Source organism: Tamandua tetradactyla, chromosome 5 (assembly GCF_023851605.1).
Source record: "Tamandua tetradactyla isolate mTamTet1 chromosome 5, mTamTet1.pri, whole genome shotgun sequence".
NCBI lineage: Eukaryota > Metazoa > Chordata > Mammalia > Pilosa > Myrmecophagidae > Tamandua > Tamandua tetradactyla.
Genome location: NC_135331.1, coordinates 30,293,641 through 30,311,334, shown reverse-complemented (window position 1 = coordinate 30,311,334; position 17,694 = coordinate 30,293,641). Strand labels below are relative to the sequence as shown.

At 48.3% G+C, this 17,694-nt stretch overlaps 1 pseudogene; it reads right to left on the bottom strand.

Annotated features, from left to right (window-relative positions):
* Positions 1-16,068, bottom strand: part of LOC143683040 (solute carrier family 5 member 4-like) — a 204,392-nt pseudogene extending 188,324 nt beyond the window's left edge.
* Between the last annotated feature and the right edge of the window lie 1,626 nt (positions 16,069-17,694).

Here is a 17,694-nt window from a genome sequence, read left to right as displayed (position 1 = left end):
ATCCCCCATGTACTGATCATTCAGCCTGCTCATCTGCTTCACCCAGGCATGGTCCAAAGGATGCTGGCCCAGGAAGTACATCCACGGCATCTTTCAAGTTTGCTCCAAGCATATGTGCTTTCTCCAGGAATGTACCTGACTCATTTATACAGGGAATATCTGGCCCAATCCTGGATCAGCCCTTTTACCCTTCATCTGCCTCTAGTCACCTTCTCCTATACCCTTGTCCTGGGATACCTATGTATCTGGCAATGATGCAACAGCAGCTACAGTGCTCAGTTCTGCATCCTCCAGGCTCTGGTTCCCAGGCAGCAGCTGTTGGCATCCAGATGACTCCACAGAATGTACCCAGTCGGTCAGGCCTGCCCCACGTGCACCCTCAGCTGGAGCACCGCACCAGCCAGAGGAGCAGCTCCCCCGTGGGCCTTGCCAAATGGTTTGGCTCAGACGTCCTGCAGCAGCCCCTGCCCTCTATGCCAGCCAAAGTCATCAGTGTAGATGAACTGGAATACCGACAGTGAGCAGGGCAGGTGTGCACACCTAAACCTGGACCCATGATGACACTCAAGTCAGGACTCACTCTGCTTCCTCATCTCGAGTGGTTTACAGGATTTTACTTTGGAGCAAAGTAAAATCCTGTTTTACTTTGCTTTTTACAACTTACTCTATGGGAAGTTGTTTGAGGGCCTTTGGAATGCCCATGTACCTGCTGTGGTCTGCATTATGATAGAAGGATCTCTTAACCAATCGAGTGGACCTGCAGTGTCTAAATGCAGGATGCAAGGTGGGTCAATCTGGAAATAGCCTTTCTTTTTTTATAACATATGTGAATGAAGTGTCAGTGTCTTTGCCAAGAGGTGTCACCTAAGGGTTCTTCTGAGGAAATAAATGCATAGACTATTATGTACAGACTTGTGTATAATCAACTTTTGTTTATACATATAGGATATTTTTCTTTCGAGGATAGCTTTTTTGAACTTATACAGCTGTACAGAAAAAATAGCCGGTATTACAATGTTCTACAGTCTATATATGCTAAACAGAAAGAAGAGGGGTTATAGCTACAGGGGAAACCTAAGATAGTTGAGCAGCCATGCCCATGACTGCTTCTGGCCTTGAAATGAGTTAATGAAGGCGGAGGAGATTTCTTCTGCATTTCCCAGTCGATGAAAGCATAATGCCACAAAGTTATCCATTTTTTTAAATAGACTGGTTTAATTATTGGAGTAGATTTTTTAAAGGAGACACCTGAGAGTGTGAGAATCCTCAGGCCAACCTCTCCCTCCTTTCTCCACCTTGATACAGTGTTTGGACAGGCAGGCATGGTGCTACTCTATGTAGCAAATACTTTGGCTTAATAAAGAGGAAGCCAGGCATTTTGTACTGGAAGAATCAGTGCTCACTTTTCAGAAGACTTCAGTGGGCCACAAATACATTATGGAGGAACAGATTTTGCTAAGACATAATCTGGTTTTATAACCCAATCATGGCTCCACTAACTTGCAGTTTAAAGGGATCCCATTAGTGAAATAAAACATATTTTTTAAACTGACTGCTTTTAGTTAAATTGAAGAAAGTCATCTCTTGTCAAAATGTTCAAACTCCCCCATCTCAATCTTAAAAGCATCTCAAACAATCTACATCTGATGTCATCAATGTAAACTGCAAAGGAAAATGGTACCATCTTAGTGAATGGGAACTGGAATCAAAAGAGTTTGCTGTCCTCAGAATGTTCTAAAATGTCAAGGCAGTTGCTTGTGTTTAACTGTGAACAAATAAAAATGTACTGTTTTGCACTGAAAAAAAAAGTAGCTGGTACTAGTTAAAAAACTAAGAAAAGCTTGACTAGTGCATGTCCTAATATAACTTATGTAGATAGCTGGTTGAACAACATAAGTACCTTGAATAGGACAAGAGATTTTGTTGGTTTGTCCAGAGTGATGCCCTGATGAATCCCAGAGTGATTTGATCAGTGAGTGGAAAAGTATTTGCAAAGTCCCCTTTGGGGAATGATGAGAACAGGTGAAAATTCAACCCCCCCCCAAGTTGAATCCTTGATATTCTCACAAGCAGTTTGGCAACCAAAGCTATAGGCTGAGCCCCCAGTCTTGGAGTTTGTTCATATGAAACTTAATCCCCCAAAGGATAGGTCAAGTCTACTTAAAATTAGATCTAAGAGTCACCCCCAAGAGAGTCTCTTTTGTTGCTCAGATGTGGCCTCTCTCTCCAGCCAACACAACAAGCAAACTCACCACCCTCCCCCTGTCTATGGTGGGGCAAGACTTCCAGGAGTGTGGACCTTCCTGTCAACATGGGACAGAAATCGTAGAATGAGCTGAGACTCAGCATCAAGGGACTGAGAAAACCTTCTCGACCAAAAGGGAGATGAATGAAATGAGACAAAGTGTCAGTGGCTGAGAGATTCCAAACAGAGTCGAGAGGCTATCCTGGAGGTTATTCTTATGCATTAAATAGATATCACTTGTTATTCATGATGTAATGGAGAGGCTGGAGGGAACTGCCTGAAAATGTAGAACTGTGTTCCAGTAGCCATGTTTCTTGATGATGATTGAATAATGATATAGCTTTCACAATGAGACTGTGTGATTGTGAAAACCTTGTGTCTGATGCTCCTGTCATCTACCTTGTCAACAAAATGAGTAGAACATATGGAATAAAATTAAATAATAAGGGGAACAAATGTTAAAATAAATTTAGTTTGAAATGCTAGTGATCAATGAAAGGGAGGGGTAAGGGGTATAAAAACTTGCTCATAATTTACAAGATACCTACACGTGGATGATTGAAGCAGTCAGAGAAATCAGTTGCCACAAATAAGTTCCTCTCCTGAGAAAAAGTAAAAACCACATCAGAAATGTACAGTCCTGTCCAGTTTCCATGCAATCAGCAAACTGCAGTCTACAGAACCACATCACTGTGATATACTCTCTTTCCTCTTCAAAGCACATTTCTATACAGAAAGTTCGACCAGCTGCACACTATGGTTTCTCTCAAAGGATAAGGTTAAATGGGATGAAAGAAATCTTTATCCTCACCTCATAGAAGTAGGAGCATCAGAAGTACAGAGCCCTGGTGGGAGAAACGAAGAAAAGCTCAAACCAACGGGGAGGCACACTCTGCTCATGACTCCGAGGACTCAACCGTGATGAGATGCCAATCCTGCCAAAGAAAGGAGCTTCAGATTCAACATACATCAGAAACTGACAGGCCACTTCAACAAGACACAACGCAAATGCAGAGCATTTAAGAAGGGCTGAGACAGCTTCCAAAGGCAGGACAAAGAGGGACGACTCGAAGACTCGTGACTGGGCTACAGACATGGAGACGGTGTCAGCATGGACGGAAATCTCCCTGGAACGGAGCACAACAGAGTGTGGAAGGAGACCCACACAGACACGATTCATTTTCAACCACTGTGATGAAAAAGGCCATCCTTCTCTCCAGAGGAGAAAACGATAGGTCTCGCCAACGAGTGGTGCTGGAGCAACTGGGTATCTGCAGGCCAAAATAAACGTGACACAGAAACCAAACCAAAACAGAACAACCCAAGGAAACCAGGCTACAGTCCAGACCTTGGCTCACAGGAGCACTTTCACTGAAAGAGTCATCCAGAGACCCGACGTAACATCGGAAACTGACACGACTTCCAAATGGACACGCAGGAGGAACCCTTGGCAATCCTGGGTGAAGGAAAGATTGCTTACCCAGCACATCAAAGGACCGATCATGTCAACAAGACAATGCATGCCTCGATATCTCTTCACATTGATGGTTGTACCTGGCAGAAACCACTGCTATCTTTTGCACGGACTAGGTCCTGGACCCTCCTGTGTTTCTCCCCATCCCTGACAACCATTGTCACAACCTCCGAGTTTTTCCTCCATCAAGGATCAGGAAATACAAGTCTTGACCACAGCAAATGTCGCAACTTACTCATCTCACCACAGATTCCAGGACACACTGCAAACGACGCACAAAGGGCCCCAAACCCAATACTACCCAGAACTTCAGGCCAACAGGGACTGACTCAACAGCAAGGAGACTGCATCCAGGGCCCTGGACTCTAGGCTGGAACTGAATCATCTCAAGGTGGGGTGCTGTGGATACTGCAACCAAAGGGAAGAATCACCTGATGACAGAAATACTCTCGCTCTACCATTTCTCGGGGAATTCCTTTTGCCCTTCACTAATCATAGCTGCTTCCTACTGGGGCCGGTCCCTGGGCCAGCAAGACCACATTGCACTCCTTCAGGAAAGCTTCTCTATGCAGCAGCATCCACGAGCTGGCTCCAAAGCCCTCAAGTGCACGGGGTTCTTCTCATGACTCTTGTCCCCAACTTGAATGTCCCTATCCAAGTCCGCTCCCTGGCCACTCCAGGAGGCAGCTGCACATCAAGGCCGCACCTTCTCACTGCTCACTCTGCAAACAGCAACCTGCCCACAGGGCTCCAGGCCCGGGGGTGGGTGGGGGTCAGGGAGGAGGGACAACCCAAACCCTGCCTGTGCCCGCACATCTCCCATGCTTCGGCCCCAAGCGCAAGGTTGACTCTTTGCTCACTGAGCCCAGCCCTGCTCCTCTGGCCCGAGGAGAAGTTCTCAACGTGATGGGGGCTTTTGAAGGGATACCCTAATACAACTGTGCTTGCTCCAGGTAAACGGGTAGTGGGAAAAACGCACCCACTGCTTCCTTCCCCAGCTGGCAGATGCCCTCTGGGATGAGGACAGAGGAGCCACGGGTTCGGGGGCCATCCTACCTGAAGACGTCTTCGGCCCACCCGGGCCCGACTCAGAGGGGCCTCGGTTCGTGCACGACTCCTTTCCACGGCTCTTCTACCGTCTCACCAGCCCATCTCCAAGCAAGTCACAGTGCAATGACCAAGGGGCTCTACAAGCAGAGGACCGTGTTTTTACTACACCCGTTCAGGCAATCAGCTCCCATGCGAAGCCCTGCCAAGAGGGTTCTGGAGGTTGCCAACCGGGAGATCCAGGACTGCCCTTGCTGTGTCTTTCTCCTCTTTCTCTTGCGATCTGAGCTCCCCCTCCTGACTGGCTGAGGCTGGGGAGGATCTGAGTGGCACACCTCACCACCATTGCAAAGGAACGGACCCCTGGCTCTCCCCCATATCTATGCGTCTTTGTTTTCCCCTTGGTGGGATGAATCTCTCTGTCCCTCCGGGAACAAGAAGGCCTTTGGGGAATTTTCACCTGCACCCCTGCCTCCCTTCTGGCCTCCTACCTCCCCTACATGGCAAAACAGCCAGAGAGCGAGATGGGGCCCAGCCACTTCGTTTCGAGCTGGTTGCCCAGTCAGCTCAAGAAATCGATCAATCCATACAGCCACTGTAGCTACAAATGCTCTGCACGGCGGCCACACGTAATCACTCTGTAGGAGACATGTGCTGACCTGAGGGGACCCCATGGTTTTCTCTGCCTTCACAGCACCCCTAAGCTGGAATAGCCCTCATTTGAAAGAAGGGGGACAGGGGCCCAGGAGGGTCACTAGGCTGTAGCCCGAGGTTACTGTGCACCAACACCAACACCGGGGAAAAGGGGTTTTCAACTCACTTGGTCTTTGTCTGCATCCTCTCGCCATGGCATACGCTCCAAGGCCGCTGCAGGGAACAGACGGAGGGTGGCCGGCTCACCAAGTCGCCCAGGCCCAAAAGGAGAGAAGCATTCTTACCAGCCTTGGCATGCTCTGTCTGTGGAAAGCCAGTTTCTGGCTCGTGCTGGGGCTCTTTCCCACCTGACCGGGTGGCTCTCGAACAGGGCAGTGCCAGGAACCCAGAAAGGGGTCGCTATGGCTGGCTGCAATTGGGGGAAGGGATCAGTAAGGGGTGGGAGGGTGGGGGAGGGGCGGGGAGAGAGTCTGGCCCTAGGGTGGGGGATGGGACTATGACTGGGGGAAGTGGGTCCAGGCTGGCCGCTCCCCCCATGACAAACCCACCAACTCTAGAGCTAGCGATGGGGTGGGGGTGGGGACCGTGTCGAGTGTTGGGGTGGGGAGGGAGAGTGCCCGAGGGAACCCACCCCCATGGCCCATTCTCCCAATGGCCACCTTCCTCCTGCAGATTCGGGGCACGGGGCACAATGAGGACAGGGGTGCTGAACTCACCAGGCACAGGAGACAGTGGCCCCCCGAGCCCTGCTCCTTGCCCTCCTCGGGAGAAGACTCCCACCCTCAGCCTGCAGGGATATCCGGCCACTTGCTGCCCTTGGCCCTATTTCTGTCGCCTCCAAAGTGGAAGCTGGCCCCCCACCTCCCCTCCCGCAGCGGCACGGCCCTTAGGTTCACCTCCCTCCCATAGAGTCTTTTCTCTATCAGCCTCCCGGCCTTGAATTCTTCTGAGGCTTCCGCAGAAACCAACACCTCCTTGACCTCCCTCTCCTCAGCCCTCCGCCACCCCAGTGATGACCCCAGATCTCCCCTGATGTCTTTTCTCCTCATCATCAACTCTGGTCGTGCACAGCCTCCCACCCGGGCCCAAGAGCCTCCAACTGCGATAGGCCTGTGCCTCCTCGGCCGCCAGGGGCCTGGGAGAAGGAACCCAAGTCACCTGGGGTGGAGCCTGAGGGGTAGGAGCTGATTGGGCTGTGCTGCATTGAGCTCTTTCATTTAAGCAGCAGACCATTAAATCAAACATCGACATTAGGACAGGGACGCCTCTGAGCCAACTACAGATGTGACGAGCAACAGATGAGTTTCACGCACCATTGGCTCATGTCCATAGCAACACACCTAGGGTCGTTCACCTGGCCAAGTTCACACCTCAGTGTAACTACCACAATCTCACATTCAAAGCCCTGCCGACAGGGTTCTGGAGGTCGCAAACTGGAGACCTGGGACTGCCCTTTCAGTGTGTCTCTCCTCTTTCTCTTCTGATGGGAGCTCCCCTTCCTTACTGGCTGAGCCTGGGGAGACTCTCAGTGACACACCTCACCTCCACTAAAAAGTGACAGACCACCAGTTTCCCCCCAGATCTATACCACTTTGTCTTCTCCTCAGGATGCATCTCTCATCCCTCCAGGAATAAGAAGGTCTTTGGTGAATTTTCACCTGTGCCCCGTCTCCGTTCTGGCCTCCCACCTTCCCCACACAGCAAGATAGCCAGAGAGCCAGGTATTGCACGGCAACTTCATTTCGAGCTGGTTACCCAGTCAGCTCATGAAATCTATCCATGGATACAGGAACCTTGACTACAAATGCTCCGCATGCCAGCTACGCTTACTCAGCAGGAGCCCTGTGCTGACCTGAGGGGACCCCATGGTTTTCTCTGCCTTCACAGCACCCCTAAACTCCAATATCCCTCATTTGACAGAAGGGGGACAGGGGCCCAGAAGGGGCACCAGGCTGTAGCCTGAGGTCACGGTGCACAAACACCAACACCGAGGAAAAGGGGTTTTTAACTTACTTGGTTTCTGTCCAGGTTCTCTCACCGTGGTATTCTGCTCTACAGCTGCTGCAGGGGAAAGATGGAGGGTGGCTGGCTCACCTAGTCGATCAGTTAAGAGATCCTTCTGTCAGTAGCTAAAAGGAAGCAAAAATAAGAATGTTTGTGTTTATTCGACTTTTTTTTTGGTATTTTAAAAAAGTAAAGTATTTAAAAAAAAGAGAGCACTTACCCCAAGGCTGTGGTCTGAGTGGCGGCTCCTCCCACTGTCCGCCCAGCTCCTTGCAGTCCTCCTATACATGCCTGTGCCTCCTGGGTGTTGCTCAGTGACAGGGAGGCTCCTGGTCTGCCAAGTGGGGCCCCAGGTAGCCGCCATCATCATTCTGCAACACCACACTTACAGCGATGACCAGGAGAGGGAGCCACACCTGTGGGTGCTGGACACCTCCTGCCCTAACACCTTTGTGCTCTCAGGCCTCTTGGAATCCTGCTTCAGCTGGTGGCCCCCACCCCTATGGGGCTGCCGGGGTGAGGGAGTCTGGTCTGGGGTGCGGGGCAATGCCCTAGTGTTTCTGGCCAGGTCGGACATTGCCGAGGCCTTGGAAGGAGCTCTTCTTACCCCAGCCACCAGGGCGCATGGCCACCACCTCCCGGGTGAAGGAGCCGCTGTAGCCGACGAGGCTGTGCATGGCTGAGGCCTAGCCTGCTGTGGACCAGGAGGTGCAGGTCCACTGGGTCTGGCACACGGGGCTGCTGCACCGGGCAGTGTTCCGCGGGGTCCAAGGAGGCCTTCTTCAATGCGGGGCTTGCAGGCCCAGGGCTCGGCCTCAGACTTCAGCAGTTCGTTGGCGGGGAGGGAGGCCCAGGTGTCCAGACAGGCGCGCGCTGCCTGGGCCTCAGCTGATGGTGGCCGCTTCAAGGAGCGGATCACAGAGTTCTCGCACAGGACCTTGGGCCACTCTGGCTGCGGGTGCAGGAGGCTGAACCTCCTGGGATTAAAGTAATTCAGTACTGAAGGCCAAGAAAAACTTTCTCTGTATTTTAGAACTTTACCTACTTTATGAGACCACCATAAGAAAGGTTATTTTATGAAAAACCTAAATTCTCAGTAGCACACTATCTAACTCAACCTCTCTGGATAGAGGATTTAAACAACCTAAACACAAGGAGTCCAGAAATCACTGAAGCTTAATGTAATATCTGGGTATATACCAGAATACCTAACGCAGATAATCAAACACTATCAGTAAAGTCCATTGAGGTATGGGAGGGAAAATATGCAACTGTTACAGGTTATCACTGGGAAAGCCACTGAATTTGTGTCAAACATTAGGGGGCACCCAAGTCACTAGACCAAGGCTTGATTTTGGCACAAGCTACTGTGAAGACTGTTTCTGTAGCATGCAAGTTTAGCCACCATATAGGAGTGTCAGAGTTACATTCAGAGGACATCTGTTGTGGCTCAGAGGTGGTGTTACCTGCTCTGAGCCCAACACTGCAACTGAAGTCACTGGGTACCCCGAAAGGAATGGCATGGCACCGAGGGGTGAAAATCTCACTGGCAGCATGGGAGATGAATCATAGGTGTGAGTCTGGCCAAGGCACAGTGACATTAACAATGTCATCTCACCAAAAAGAGAAAAGACTGGTTATAAATAACCAGTGACAGTGAGCAATGAAATCCAAATGAGAAACTTCTATGGGTTCATGTCAGATGATGTTTCCACAACTTCAACGTCCCCATCCAAGGCCAGCAACCTGGCTTCCCTGGCCACCCTGGGAGGAAGCTGCACATCAAGACCGCACCTTCTCCTGCTCACTTTGCAAACAGTGACCTTCCCACAGGGCTACAGGTCCAGAGTGGGGTGGGAGGGGAGAAGGGACAACCCACACCTTGCCTGTGCCCACACATCTCCATGCACTTTGGCCCCAAGTGCAAAGACGACTCTTTGATTATTGAGCCCAGCCCTGCACGTTCAGTCCAAGCAGAAGTTCTCAACATGACAGGGGCTTTTGAAGGGATACCCTAAACTGTGCTTACACCTGGTAAAGGGGTAGTAGAAAAAAACACCTGCTTCTTCCTTCCCTGGTAGGCAGATGCACTCTAGCTTCTCCAGGAAAAGGACAGAGGGAGTCAAAGGTTAAGGGGCCATCCTACCTGAAGACGTCTTCGGCCTACCTGGGCCCAACTCAGATGGGTGTCGGTGCAGGTACAACTTCTGTCCATGGTTCTTCTACCATCGCAGCGGCTCATTTCCAAGCAAGTCACAGTGCAGTTGCCAAGGGGCTCTACAAACAGAGGACCGTGTTTTTACTACATCCCTTCATCAAGCAGTGATATCCCATGCAATCCCCTGCCAAAAGCATTCTGGACCGCTATCTACCCCCCATATCTATATGCCTTTGTGTTCTGTTTCTCAGGATGCATCTTTCTCTCACTCCAGGAACAAGAAGGCCTTTGGGGGATTTTCACTTGTACCCCCACCTCCCTTCTGGCCTACCACCTCCCCCACATGGCAAGACAGCCAGAGAGCCAGGTGGGGCCCGGCCACTTCATTTCAAGCTGCTCGCCCAGTCAGCTCGTGAAATCAATCCATCTATATAGCCGCCTTAGCCAGAAATGCTCCGCACGGCTTCTACGTTTACTCTACAGGACACCCGTGGTGACCTGAGGGGACCCCATGGTTTTCTCTGCCTTTACAGCACCCCTAAGTTGTAATATCCCTCATTTGACAGAAGGGGGACAGGGGCCCAGGAGGGGCACCAGGCTGTAGCCCGAGGTCGCTGTGCACCAACACCAACACTGAGGAAAAGGGGCTTTCAACTTACTTGGTCTTTGTCTGCATCCTCTTTCCGCAGCACCCCGCTCCACGGCCACTGCAGGGAGAAAGGCCAGAGGGTGGCCGGCTCACCAAGTCACCCAGGGCACAAAAGGAGAGAAGCATGCCTACCAGCCTTGGCATGCTCTGTCTGTGGAAAGATGGTTTCTGGCTCATTCTGGGGCTCTTTCCCACCTGACCAGGTGGCTCTTGAACAGGGCAGCGCTGGGAACCCAACAAGGGGTTGCTATGGCCGGCTGCGATTGGGGGAAGAGAGTGGTAAGGGAAGGGGGTGGGGAAGAGGCAGACAGAGAGTCTGCCCCTAGAGTGGGGGATGGGACTATGACTGCCTGTTTCCAGGAGGATAAGGGGCACACATTTTAAGTCTAGGATGCTGTATTAGTTAGGGTTCTCTAGAGAAATAGAATCAATAGGGAACACTCACAAATGTAAAATTTATAAAAGTGTCTCACGTGACCGCAGGAATGCAGAGTCCAAAATCTGTAGGGCAGGCTGTGAAGCCGATTATTCCAATGGAGAGTCTGGACGAACTCCACAGGAGAGGCTCACCAGCTGAGACAGGAAGAGCCTGCTCTTCTGAATCCTCCTTAAAAGGCATCCAGTGATCAGATTAAGCATTACTCATTGCAAAAGACACTCCCCTTTGGCTGATTACAAATGGAATCAGCTGTGGATGTAGCTGACATGATCATGATTTAATTCTATGAAATGTCCTCATTGCAACAGACAGGCCAGCACTTGCCCAACCAGACAGACAGGTACCACCACCTGGCCAAGTTGACACATGAACCTGATGATGACAGATGCATACAAGCCCTTCACAGCTGAGCTCCACCTAAAGCGGCAGACCCACTTTCATCTCTTGTTATTCTGTCCCCCCATAGATCATCCATTTAATCAGAGTTTTACCTGACTCTCAAATATTCCCAGTCCTTCTATGATTTTCAGCTTCCATATATTCTTTTCCCACTATCTCCATGATCTCACTTTCCTATATAAAAGGGGGCCTTTTTTTTTTCAAGGTTCCACTCAGGTTACCTCTGGGAAGCTTTTCTTGAAGCATGTGGCTGTTCTCACCCACAACAGTGTTCCTGCACCAGCCTGGCTGACTGCTACCACAGGGGCCATTGTGCACGGCCACTACCACTTTGTCACCTGGCCCCGGTCACATTCTACACTGAGAACCCCTCTAGAGGAGGAACTGCATCTTTGTGAACTGTATATTTCTAGCAACAGGCCAGTGAGCACTGAGTACCAATGTTCCACGGTTGAGCAGAATGAATGAATGAAAATGTGAGTGCATGAAATACACCTGACAGATGGGCACACAACACCCAATAGCAGATACTCACCCCAGCCTTGAGATATATGGGAACAAAGAATCACCGTAGAACCAGCAACAGCAGCAAGGCCTACGAGAAACCAAGAAAAGAGCTTGACTGTGAACCTTGCCATTTTATGACCTGAATCTGGAAAAAAAAAAAAAGCTTTTCTGGAATTCTGTCCCACTCCACCCAATTATGACCAGGTAGCTCTGGGCTCTTTTCCTCTGCTTACATGAGTCAGAAGCCACGGTGTTGTGGGGCTTAGCATGAGATCAAAGATGTGCATAAGAAATAGAAGATAAAAGGTTTGAACCGAGCTGGCCCTCTGGACGATCATACAATCTTTGCTAATAGGAATTATTCTTTAATGGTAGGAAATATAGCAGAGTTATAATTCTGTCTCAAAGTAAACAGAGAGAAAGAAATATCCCCAGCTTCCCTCATGTCTTGTCAAATAATAATTATAGCAATATTATCTTGCATCAACATGTAATGTTTACAAATTGTGTTCATATATATCACTCATGTTCCTCTCACGTCAACCGGGTGAGGCAGATATGATAAGCATGATCATTCCTGTATTATGGAGGTGGAACCCAAAGGTCAGATATTAATGAAGTCCAAGGCCATATGGATCTAAATGAACAGCCTGGCTTCTGCATCCTTTAATCACACCCACTTGGGTCATAGATCATTTTGTCCATGCCTCTAGCAGCTGTTTCCCTTCTGGAGTTCTTGATACTATGAAAGTAAAACAAGGGATAAAATCTCCCAGAAGAGAGTGGGCCAAGCACTGGAAATGATTCAAGGTCACTTTCCAAATCAATCCAAAAATGGTCTCTTCACACTTTTATTATGATCTAGCTTCCTTCAACACATACATCTCCTCCTGATTGCTATGTACACACAAGTACATGCAAACACTAAAAGAGAAAAGAACAGAAAAGAAACCCAGGCAATTCAATTATAATATTTATAGCATGTTCACTAAGTGCCCAACCATGTGCTAGATGATGGGCTGGTAAGAGTGAAAGGGGTGACATGGCCCCTGTCCCTAAAGAACTTGGGGTCTAAGTAAACAGACATTGCTTCTACAAGTGAAATGATAAGAGAACAATTAGTACTCAATCACAAAGTCTTGTAGAGTCTAGCTGTGACTGGCTGTCAAATTATTCACTCTCACCCACATTGTATCTACCTCAGTCAGGCTACGCTTGGTCAATTCCTACTCATCCTCTTGACTTCAATTCCAGGAAGCTCCATCAACATGGGCCAAACCCGACCCACTGACCAGGACAGATGTCCCTCTTGTGCATTCCCATACTCCGCCCATGCTCCTGTCCTTTACTTTTTACACTACATTGAATGCATGTCTGTCTGTCCTACTGAAATTCAAGCTCCCCAAAAGAAGGGACCATGAATTATTCATTTTTAAATTCTGCATATAGTTCAAAGCTGGATACTAGTACAATGGCTCAGGAAGAAGTGATACAAATGGAAGCTAAAATGGCCAAGGATGTGACGTGAAAGTGGGATAGAGTTGGGCAGAAATGAATTCCTGATTGGGAGTAACTTCTCAAGCAAACAGGCACAGGTGGAGACTGATAAGACTGGAATGGTTCATGCAAATTGGAGGTGCCTGGGGAAGATCCTGAAGGACAAAATAAGAATAGATTAGGGGAAGGTAGAATTAGAAATCAGACCAAAGAAGAGTTTATCCTATAAGTCTTCCAGACAAAATGTATTTGGATATGGGATTGATTTAAACGAAAATGTGATGTCACATTCCATTCAAATGCTTCAATAGCAATGCCTGAAGCTGCTCCTGTGCAAGCGAGCCCCACGAAGTGACCACTGCCAATGTTACTGGCAAAGAGGGAGGTTCCTATCTGGATGAAAAAGAACAGATTAGGATCAGAGTAGAAAGACCCAGATAAGACTTCTTGAAAATAGAAGGGATGAGATGCTTGTTGCAATCACAACTCCCTAGGGTAGGAATCACCAAACTACAGCCTATGGGCTTAGTCTGGTCCACAGATTAAGTTTCAGTATGGTCCACAAACTTACAATGGTTGTAAAAGTCAAAGGAAGAATACTATTTTGTGAAATGTGAAAATTATATGAATTTCAAATTTCCCAGTTCATTAATAAAGTTGTATTGGAACACAGCATATCCATCGATTTACATATTGTCAATGGAAGATTTGTGCTATAACAGTAGATTTGTGTGGTTGCAAGAGAAATTTCATGGCCTATGAAGTCTAAAATGCTTATAATTGGGCCTTGTATAGAAAAAGCTTATTTCCTTGCTTTAGGGGAATAATGGTCCGTATACCTCCACTCTCTGAGTTGAGTTTGTCCTTGGCCAAGGACTGCCAGAACTCCTCATCAGCTTCAGTCCCTTTAAACAGCCTCAAAGACCCAAAAAGTTTCTCCTCTCCATCCTCCCATACCTGGGATTCTTTTCTCATCCATCCCTTTCCCCCCTTTCCATCACGTTGCCTACTGGTCTTAAGTCTCAAAGATCAAGAGAGAACTCTTAGGAGGGCAGGTGAACACTGGTCTGAATAGAACAGAACTGGGTAGTGGAACCCTTGTAGAGTCTATTCCTCAAGCACACTCCCCTGTGTTCCCACCTTACCAGCCCTCTGTATAACCATTTTTTCTATTCAGACATTTGGGGCCAGAGAATAGGGTTGAGCTAATTTGTGGCTATGGGATTTGTTGAACCTTGCATATTTCACAAAAACAGCTGTAAGAAGACAATGTCTGATTGGACATCCCAATAAAAACAAATTTCAAGATCATAGTTGCTTACTGGTTGTCCTCCTTAATGACCTTAGCCAGATCATTTCCCAATATCCACTTGCCTTCATACACTATGAGTTAGTAGATCTGTGAATGAAGCACTTACTGAGCCCACAGTTATATCCAGCCCAGTTCAATACTGTACTGGCTCAGAGGAGATGATCTACCCTCTGCAGCAATGGGGAGGTGAGGAGGAGGCCAGATACTGAAACCCAGCAAGGAAAACACCAAGTATGCAACAGCCAAAAAGGCATCACCATTGGCACATTTCAGGGAACATGCAGTAGTTACCAGTGAAATCCATAGGATATAAACTAAACGTGCAGTGGAGGGCTGGAGTGAGTGAGGAGGAGTCTTAGGTGAGGAGGAGCTTCAGCTGGGTGATGAAGGCTGAGGGGCGGGGGAGGCTAATCCAAGTAATCATCCAAACTAATCATTAGCTCAGGATTTGGAACAAGGGAGGAATGTCCTGGGTATATTGAATGAAGCCAAGGTCCTTGATGTGGAACAGGGAAAGCAGAATATGAGGTATAGTAGAAGTGAGGATCCTTCAATGCCAGATTAAACCTGCTTTCATACCTGGTGACCAACTATACTTTCCTGAAACCATACAGCAGAGCCCTCAGGTTGGGGATTTAGGAAAAGAGATACCAGCAAATAGGCAGCCAATGTACATCAGAAATTATGATCATTTCCCAAAGTTTCCTTTATTCATATTAAACACATGCAAAAGATTTATTCCCAGGAAATTCTGACCCACTCACCGGCCACCAGGCCACGTCTCGACCAGCCAGGAAAACGCCTCCCACTGTGCCTCGGTTGGTCCTCAGCATGAATGAGCAAAAGGGAAGAAACAAGAGGGTAAAAGCACAGCTTATGCACCCAAGAAGCATCAGATGCTCTTGCAAGGGTGCTACAAACATGACTTTTTCAGCACTCCCAAAAGAGGAAACCATTTTCCTGGAAGCTGCGATATAGCATCACTGTTTAAAAGACTTAAAAACCATAGTTTCATAAAATCCCTGAGGTGGACGGAACTTGAGAAATCACATTCCTCATCTTCTCTGTCCACAGCCGTGTTTACTTGCATTAATGAAACATTGTGAAACGCCGCTAAAACTGTGCTTGGAAGAAAATTTGGCCTCTAACGTATTAGCTAAAAAGAGAGGATGAAAGTAATTGGATTAAGCATCCAGCTCCCTAAGTTAGAAAGGAGCAAATAATGAAGGAAAGTAAATAGAGGAGAAAATAAAAAGAAATTATTTATTCATTGACAATAAGTACTGGAGATGCTGAACAGAATGAACCTGAAGTTCTCAGTATTGGCTCTGTTTTCAACAATCAGATGAGTAGAAAATTTAACTCATGCACCTCAGTGTAAGCATTATCTGTATGACGCAGAAGAAAATGACTCTGACAGAAATATAATGAAATTGGTGACACCTGCCTCATTTTCCCAGTGCTGTCACCCCACACCTCTCCCTCCCTAAGATGCCTTCTTCCCATGCCTTGCGTCCACACTGTGAGCCACATTGAGCTCCCACGTACCCAAAGCCCAACAGTCAGGACCACCACGAAGTAGATGACAATGGCAGAAATGTCAGCAGCATTTTGGATGCACTGTGACATCACAGGTGGCTCCTGGGGCCTGTCCATGGTGCTGGGGCTTAACGCACTGGCCATGGTTGCTGGCAGTTTCTTCCCCAGGCTATGGCTGGCCTCTTCTTTATATAAGCTCTGAGTTAATAATCACCCTAAGCATGTGTATCTTAGTATCAGAGCCTGCTCCTCACATGGGGACCTTTAAACTTCTCCCCTGAAGCCTACCTCTGAGGACTTGGCCCTCCAGCAGTCAGTCCTGGCCTAGGTGGAGTGTGAGGATAAGGGGAAAGAGTGCAGAAATGGGGTGAGAACTGGAGGTGCAGTGTGAGGGCTTCACTAAGTGGGAAAACAGGGACCTTAAGATGTTTGAACCATATGAAGTGAGTACTTGTGTGAAATGAAGGGGAGAAATGAGGGGAGAAGCACAGAGGTGAAGGAGCTGGGAAAGAATCAGATGGGGATGGTAGAAGATGGTCCTAAAGAGAAAAGATACAATTGCTGAGCAAATAAAATTAAGAGTTGTGGTCACATGGCATCACAGGAAGGGGAATCTCAGGATAACTGTAACAATTTTTTCATAGAGTGCTTCTGTTTGAAGAGCAAGGATGCCCCCAAGAGAAGCATTTACTTCCATTATGAGACGGTATCAAATCTTAAGGCTTTTACTGAAGGCTTGTGTCAAGGACTGAGCTGAGCCAAGACAGATGAGCTGAATGAAGTGCCAGGTGTCAAAAGGAGCTGATCAGATAGATATTCAGCAAAGAAAAAGGACAGCTCTTACTTGTTCAGAGTGCTGGAGGAAGATAAGACTGGCGAAGGAGCCCACAAATGCTGAATCTAAGGAAGAGAAAAATATCAGGAAGGAAACTTTTGTCCTGGACTTGACATTCCTCACCCTTCCCCCTCATTCAGTTCACTCAGGTCAGGAAATGCCCAGGTCACAGCTGGGATCCCTGCCCACCTTCTACCTGGGGACAGAGAGTATGAAATCTCTCACAGCAGAGAGAAATATCCACACCTATGTCTGAGCACAGAATCCCAAGCCCACAGGACCAACGGCAGGATGTAGAGGGTAGAATATTGAAGGACAACAAGGAAGACTTTCCAAAATGGAGGAATAGGGAACAGGAGAGTCTTTCCCAAAAGCAGCAAGGAGCCAGGTAAAACTGCCCAAATCTACAGTTTGGGGACCCAGGGGACCAGTGAGGACACTTCAAGGCCCAGGCCAGAGAAGGATAAACAGTCTGATAAATTGTGGACAGAGACTGTGAATCCAGCCATGGGTCCTGGTGCATAGCCCATGCTTGAGGAAAAGAGCAGCCAAGGCTCACTTTACCTGGGGGAGGGCTACAGACTGTGGCGCCAGGGGCAGTGTTCTGTGGCAAGTGCTGACCCAGATTTTGCCTAGTGAAGTGACTCCGGCCAGGTCAGATGCTGCAGGGCTCCAGGATGTAAACAGTTTCCGGGGACGATTATGTCACCAAACAGTGCCACCTGCTGGGCATGCTAGAAGGTGCAGGGTAAAATTACAAGCTTCTCCAGCCATTATCCCAGGCCCACCAGTGATGGTTTACACCCCTGCACAGGTAATAGGGCCTGTTTTCACTGAGAAATGAGGATGATCAAAGTGTCAAAACCAGTGCCCTGATACAAACCCAGGAAACAACTAAATCCCAGACAAGAGTGGGAAGCTGACCTTCAGAATAG